Below are 7,500 nucleotides of genomic sequence, written 5' to 3'. Positions count from 1 at the left end.
CAAAACTGAAAGAATGGGACATTGCTAAAGCCCTTGATAAAGCAAGCCATTAATTTATTTATTTTTATTTATTTATTGACGTTTGTTAACCGGGTTAGTCCAACTGGGCTTGTGGCCCATTTTCAGTGGAGACCAGAGAAGAAAAGCTCCATCAATAAATTTCTGTTAAAATTAAGCAATGGGGCAGGGTTTTATAGGTTCATAGGTAGGTACTAGGCTATCGGCCCTGGGGCCTATACAAGCCCAGCCAAAAAGGTACCCTGGCTTTTGCCACCCAAGAAAATTATTTTCCTGTGCCACTGCTGAGCAGAGCCACAGAGGTGATCCCGGGGGTGAATTTCCTATTTCCCATCCATTTTAGAGGCATATGGCACAGAAAAAAGAAAAATATCAATGTAAAAAAGAAATGTTATGAGAATGCATAGGCACAAATTACGACGGATGGATAAAAGTAAACAGGGTTGCCCAATGAATATGTGCTTATTTGTATTAGCAATGAATGCAGAAGCATAGAAATACACGTATGAAGTGAGTGAGATGGAAGGAAATATTGTATCACTAATGTGTGATATATGCAGATGTATCACTAATATGTGTAATATATGCAGATGTATCACTAATATGTGTGATATATGCAGATGTATCACTAATATATGTGTGATATATGGAGATGTATCACTAATATGTATGATATATGCAGATGTATCATTAATATATGTGATATATGCAGATGCATCACTAATGTGTGATATATGCATATGTATCACTGATATGTGTGATATATGTAGATGTATCACTAATATGTATGATATATACAGATGTATCAGTAATATGTGTGATATATGCAGATATATCACTAATATGTGTGATATATGCAGATGTATCACTGATATGTGTGATATATGTAGATGTATCACTAATATGTGTGATATATGCAGCTGTATCACTAATATGTGTGATATATGCAGATGTATCACTAATGTGTGTGATATATGCAGATGTATCACTAATGTGTGTGATATATGCAGATGTATCACTAATGTGTGTGATATATGCAGATGTATCACTAATGTGTGTGATATATGCAGATGTATCACTGATATGTGATATATCCAGATGTATCACTGATATGTGTGATATATGCAGATGTATCACTAATATGTGTGATATATGCAGATGTATCACTAATATGTGTGATATATGCAGATGTATCACTAATATGTGTGATATATGCAGATGTATCACTAATATGTGTGATATATGCAGATGTATCACTAATATGTGTGATATATGCAGATGTATCACTATGTGTGATATATGCAGATGTATCACTAATGTGTGTGATATATGCAGATGTATCACTAATAGTGAGATATATGCAGATGTTATCACTAATATGTGTGATATATGCAGATGTATCACTAATAGTGAGATATATGCAGATGTTATCACTAATATGTGTGATATATGCAGATGTATCACTAATATGTGTGATATATGCAGATGAATCACTAATATGTGTGATATATGCAGATGTATCACTAATATGTATGATATATGCAGATATATCACTAATATGTGTGATATATGCAGATGCATCACTAATATGTGTGATATATGCAGATGCATCACAAATATGTGTGATATATGCAGATGCATCACTAATATGTGTGATATATGCAGATGCATCACTAATGTGTGATATATGCAGATGCATCACTAATATGTGTGATATATGCAGATGCATCACTAATATGTGTGATATATGCAGATGCATCACTAATATGTGTGATATATGCAGATGTTTCACTAATATGTGTGATATATGCAGATGTATCACTAATGTGTGTGATATATGCAGATGTATCACTAATGTGTGAGATATATGCAGATGTATCACTAATGTGTGAGATATATGCCGATGTATCACTAATGTGTGAGATATATGCAGATGTATCACTAATGTGTGAGATATATGCAGATGTATCACTAATATGTGTGATAAATGCAGATGTATCACTAATATGTGTGATATATGCAGATGTATCACTATGTGTGATATATGCAGATGTATCACCAATATGTCTGATATATGCAGATGTATCACTAATATGTCTGATATATGCAGATGCATCACTAATATGTATGATATATGCAGATGCATCACTAATATATGTGATATATGCAGATGCATCACTAATGTGTGATATATGCCGATGCATCACTAATATGTGTGATATATGCAGATGTATCATTAATATGTGTGATATATGTAGATGTATCACTAATATGTGTGATATATGCAGATGTATCACTAATATGTGTGATATATGCAGATGTATCACTAATATGTATGATATATGCAGATGCATCACTAATATGCATGATATATGCAGATGCATCACTAATATGTATGATATATGCAGATGTATCACTAATATGTGTGATATATGCAGATGTATCACTAATATGTGTGATTTATGCAGATGTATCACTAATATGTGTGATATATGCAGATGTATCACTAATATTTGTGATATATGCAGATGTATCACTAATATGTATGATATATGCAGATGCATCACTAATATGTATGATATATGCAGATGTATCACTAACATGTGTGACATATGCAGACGTATCACTAATATGTGTGATATATGCAGACGTATCACTAATATGTATGACATATGCAGACGTATCACTAATATGTATGATATATGCAGACGTATCACTAATATGTGAGATATATGCAGATGTATCACTAATATGTATGATATATGCAGATGATTTGGTTCTAATAAAAAACACAGGATGGATAAATAAGGTTGTCATAAGAATCCAAAAGCTGCTAAAAAAGATGGCTTGTGATTAAATAAAATGACATGTAAGGGAAATGGTGAGATAAAATAAATGGAATACATTCCACAAGAAAGGAAATAAAGACTTTAGGAGTGGCAATTGGAGAGAATGAAAGTGTAATAAGTCAACAGACAGACATACTAGAACAAATATAAAACTTGTTTCCTTAGTGGAAAGATTTTATTTACCATTCAGAAAAAGACATGTATGTTGAATATGGACGAATTAGGAAAAATAGCATATTTAGGGGCACATATATACTTCCCGTTTAAATGGAAGACAGTTACTAGAGATTTATTTTTTTTTTGCTTCACAATGGGAAATGGGATAATTTGTAATAAAAATATTGGTTGCAGATGACTGCAGGCTGGGCGCTGTCTTAAAGTCCCCTAGTGATGTGAACATCCTCCAAGAGGGCCTGACCCAAACTAATGACTGGTGCCAGAAGCATGGCCTCAAACTGAATGCCTAAAAAAAAAGCATCATTATCCCCTTTGGGGAAAATGTCATCCCCTCCAACTATCACATTAATAAAAATGTACTAAGCATGCAATCAGTCGTGAGGGACTTGGGCACCCAGGTTGATAACAACCTGACCACCACATTGCCTCCGTTCTATGGAAGGCTTTCTACATGGCCCACCTCATAAATAAGGGTATTTCCATCCAGGAATAAGGAGGTTATAACATCCCTGTACTCCTCCCTTATCAGACCCATTCTTGAGTACAATGCCCCCTTCGGCATGTACCTTGCCAAGCACATGCAGCAGTTGGAGAGACCAAAGAGGATCCTGACCAGGAAAATCCAGGGTCTCAAACATCTAGCCTATACAGATAGGCTAAAAGCCCTGTCCCTCCACTCAGTCTCATACAGACTGCTCAGAGGTGACCTTTGTCTGGCATACAAGGCCATTTTAGACCCAGTCTTGATGGAGTTGCTGCTTATTCGTAAGACAAACTCCACTCAACCGCCCCACATGCAAGGCCTTAACCTGGTCTGTGACATTAATAGAACTTGTTGGTGGGATAGATTTGTGTCCCAAAGACTCTCCCATCTGTGGAATAGACTCCTTCTCCATGTCAAGCAGAGTACCTAGCCCTCTTTAAGAGGAACCTGGACGACTGGAACAGAAACTGAAAATATACCTGGAGATCTGGATATCAAAAATCTGGAGCATTTCTCCCCGGGCCTCCACTGAAAACAGGCTCTGTGGAACCTAGTCGGACTTTCCCGATCAACAAATGATAAATAAATAAAAATAAATAAAAAAAAATAAAAAAATAAAATACCCCTGGATCCCACCTGTGTCCCTGCTGGACAGGGGAAACAGGTGCTGACTTTGAGGGGAACATGGGCAAAATTCTTGGCTAGACTTAAAAGGGCCTCCAGGCCAATAGCCTAGCATCATCCTATGAACCTAATTAAAAAAAGAAGCTAGTGATATATTTAGCAACTATGCATTCCTTTGGGGTAATGAAAACAGTAAAAGAAAGATAAAATGAATGATAGGTAAGATGCTACATGAAAAAATATAGGATGGAGGAAAAAGCATATGATAACAATATGAAATTATGGAAGTTAACAGTAAGGGAAGATGATGAGAATAGAAACAAATACGATGAAATGTACAGACTTTTTTGTAAGAGTACACAAGCCATGGAATGAATTAACAGAAAATGAAAAAAGGCAATAAAAGACAGAAGAAAACTTGCTTGAAAATGTTTTATGAAACACAGACTTTTTGCGGAAAATGTTATAAGACATGTAATCCAGAAAGGAAAAACGAAATATAAATTTTGAGGGAAAGAAAATGTGTTGAGTATAGTGGAGAAGAGACAACAAAACATTTTTGTTGTTGTTGTTTTGAACTGCAATAAGAAAAAAGAATTCTGGGAATGTTTAAAAATGAATATAGAGGGGAAAGATTTCAATTTTTAAATATGAAGGTGAATATGATATACAGGAAGTGTTAAAAAAATATGACTAATAAGATAAAGTACTGTTTGTGACAATATGAATGCTGGGGAACATATGTGAGGATTTGTTATTTAACAAAACAATGGAGGCAGAGGATGTATTAAATGAAGTAAGAAGTAGTGGAAGAAAGGCTGGGGTAAAGGGTTAGTTAATAAAAGATAAAAGAATGAAAGTACTAAAATAAGTTCTTTTGTTTTCATTACTTGTAAATAATTTACGCATGAATGTAAAAATAATGGGTAAATGATTTATAGTTTACTTTGTACAGTATAAAATGAATGCAATTGTTATTAAAGAAGCCTTACTTGGGAGCTTTTACATCCATTTTATTGGTAAAAGTCTATTTCATCTACTTCAACAATTTTTTTTAAATAAGGTTTACTACAGAGATTTGGAATGATCATTTGGTAAATTCAGTTTTACAAAGCTTGCTAAGTTACACTTTCATAGATCATATAATTCTCCCTGGTTTCTCTTCAATTGCATCAGCCAAAGATTTACATTGTGAGAATGTCTGCTTCAAGTTTTGCTAGAATAGCTTCTTAGCAAGTAAAATCAGCGATGACGTACATAAATTTTCTGAAATGCACCCCACAAAGCTGTAGTCAATCTGGAGTAACAATATTAGCTTTGAGTGGTTATAAGATTTGTATATACAGACAATAGCTCAGAAGGAAAGAAACTATTCATAAAATAAAAGTTTTCCTTTTCCCTATTAACTATACAGGTGAGTGTACTTGGATCAGTCCATATAACAAGTAGGTCATTTAAGTTGACTGCTTCCTTTGAAGACAAGTACTTGCATGTTGGCGTGCTAATCAGCAAATTCCTTGCTTTGGCTCCTGTTATAAGGCAAAGTACTTTAATGTGGGTCTACAGAATACTTAATTCCCTACTGTCCCCCTCTTTAGTGCAGGTTGCATTGTTATTACCCTGCTGTGCTTATGTAGCCATAGCCACCATACATGGTACAGTGCACTACTACTCAAATGTAGCTACAGCCACCATATATGGCACAGTACAATACTACACCAGTATACCTAAGCCACCATACAAGTCACAATAAAACACTACACCAATGTACCTACAACCAACATACATGGCACAGTACAATACTACACCAATGTTGCTACAGCCACCATGCACAGCACATAATAATACTACTACACTGTAGCTACAACCACCATACATGGTAAACTACACTACCCCAATGTAGCTACAGCCATCACACATGGCACAGTACAATACTATGCTAGTGTAGCTATAGCCACTATACATGATACAGTACAATACTATACCAGTGCAGGTACAGCCACCATACACGGCACAGTACAATACTATGCCAGTGTAGCTACAGCCACCATACACGGCACAGTACAATACTACACCAGTGTAGCTACAGCCACTATACATAACACAGTACAATACTATGCCAGTGTAGGTACAGCCACCATACACGGCACAGTACAATACTATGCCAGTGTAGCTACAGCTACCATACATGACACAGTACAATACTACTCCAATGTAACTACCACCACCATACACGGCACAGTACAATACTACATCAGTGTAGCTATAGCCACTATACATGACACAGTACAATACTATGCCAGTGTAATTACAGTCACCATACACGGCACAGTACAATACCACACCATTGTAGCTATAGCCACTATACATGACACAGTGCAATACTATGCCAGTGTAGGTACAGCCACCACACACGGCACAGTACAATACTATGCCAGGGTAGCTACAGCCACCATACATGACACAGTACAATACTACTCCAATGTAACTACCACCACCATAAATGGCACAGTACAATACTACACCAGTATAGCTAGGGCCACCATACAAGGCACAACACAATACTACACCAGTGTAGCTACAGCCACCATACATGAAACAGTAAAATACTACTCCAATGTAATTACCACCACCATACACAGCACAGTACAATACTATACCAGTGTAGCTATAGCCACTATACATGACACAGTACAATACTATGCCAGTGTAGGTACAGCCACCATACATAGCACAGTACAATACTATGCCAGTGTAGCTACAGCCACCATACACGGCACAGTACAATACTACTCCAATGTAACTACCATCACCATAAATGGCACAGTACAATACTACACCAGTATAGCTAGGGCCACCATACAAGGCACAATACAATACTACTCCAATGTAATTACCACCACCATACATGGCACAGTACAATACTACACGAGTGTAGCTACAGCCACCATACACGGCACAGTAAAATACTACACCAGTGTAGGTACAGCCACCATACAGGGCACAGTACAATACACCAGTGTAGCTACAGCCACCATACAGGGCACAGTACAATACTACTCCATTGTAGCTACAGCCACCACACACGGCACAGTACAATACTACTTCAATACTGCAATCTACTCTATCGTACGATTTAATCTCTTGGATGCTAGCGCTAATACAACTGAGCTCCACTGTTTCAGTAAACCCTAGGTATGCACCTAAAAATAAGCACTCATACTATAAATATATTTTACTGACTATTAAAAACAAAAAAAAACATTTTAAACACCATTTTGTTAACAAACAACATATAAAAAGACTTGAAGACTTGTATTATAGTAGGATAAGGCAGACTGACTTACC

General features: G+C 36.2%; 1 protein-coding gene across 1 annotated transcript in view; it reads right to left on the bottom strand.

Moving 5' to 3' along the window:
• The window catches only part of DNAAF3 (dynein axonemal assembly factor 3), a 1,314,828-nt gene that overhangs the window by 1,157,110 nt on the left and 150,218 nt on the right, over positions 1-7,500 (bottom strand). The gene's annotated exons all lie outside the window — the stretch shown is intronic.

This window comes from Protopterus annectens, chromosome 17.part0 (genome assembly GCF_019279795.1).
Source record: "Protopterus annectens isolate FY-2018-M chromosome 17.part0, PAN1.0, whole genome shotgun sequence".
NCBI lineage: Eukaryota > Metazoa > Chordata > Ceratodontiformes > Protopteridae > Protopterus > Protopterus annectens.
The sequence above is the reverse complement of the archived record's forward strand: the minus strand, read 5'-3'. Positions and strand labels throughout refer to the sequence as shown.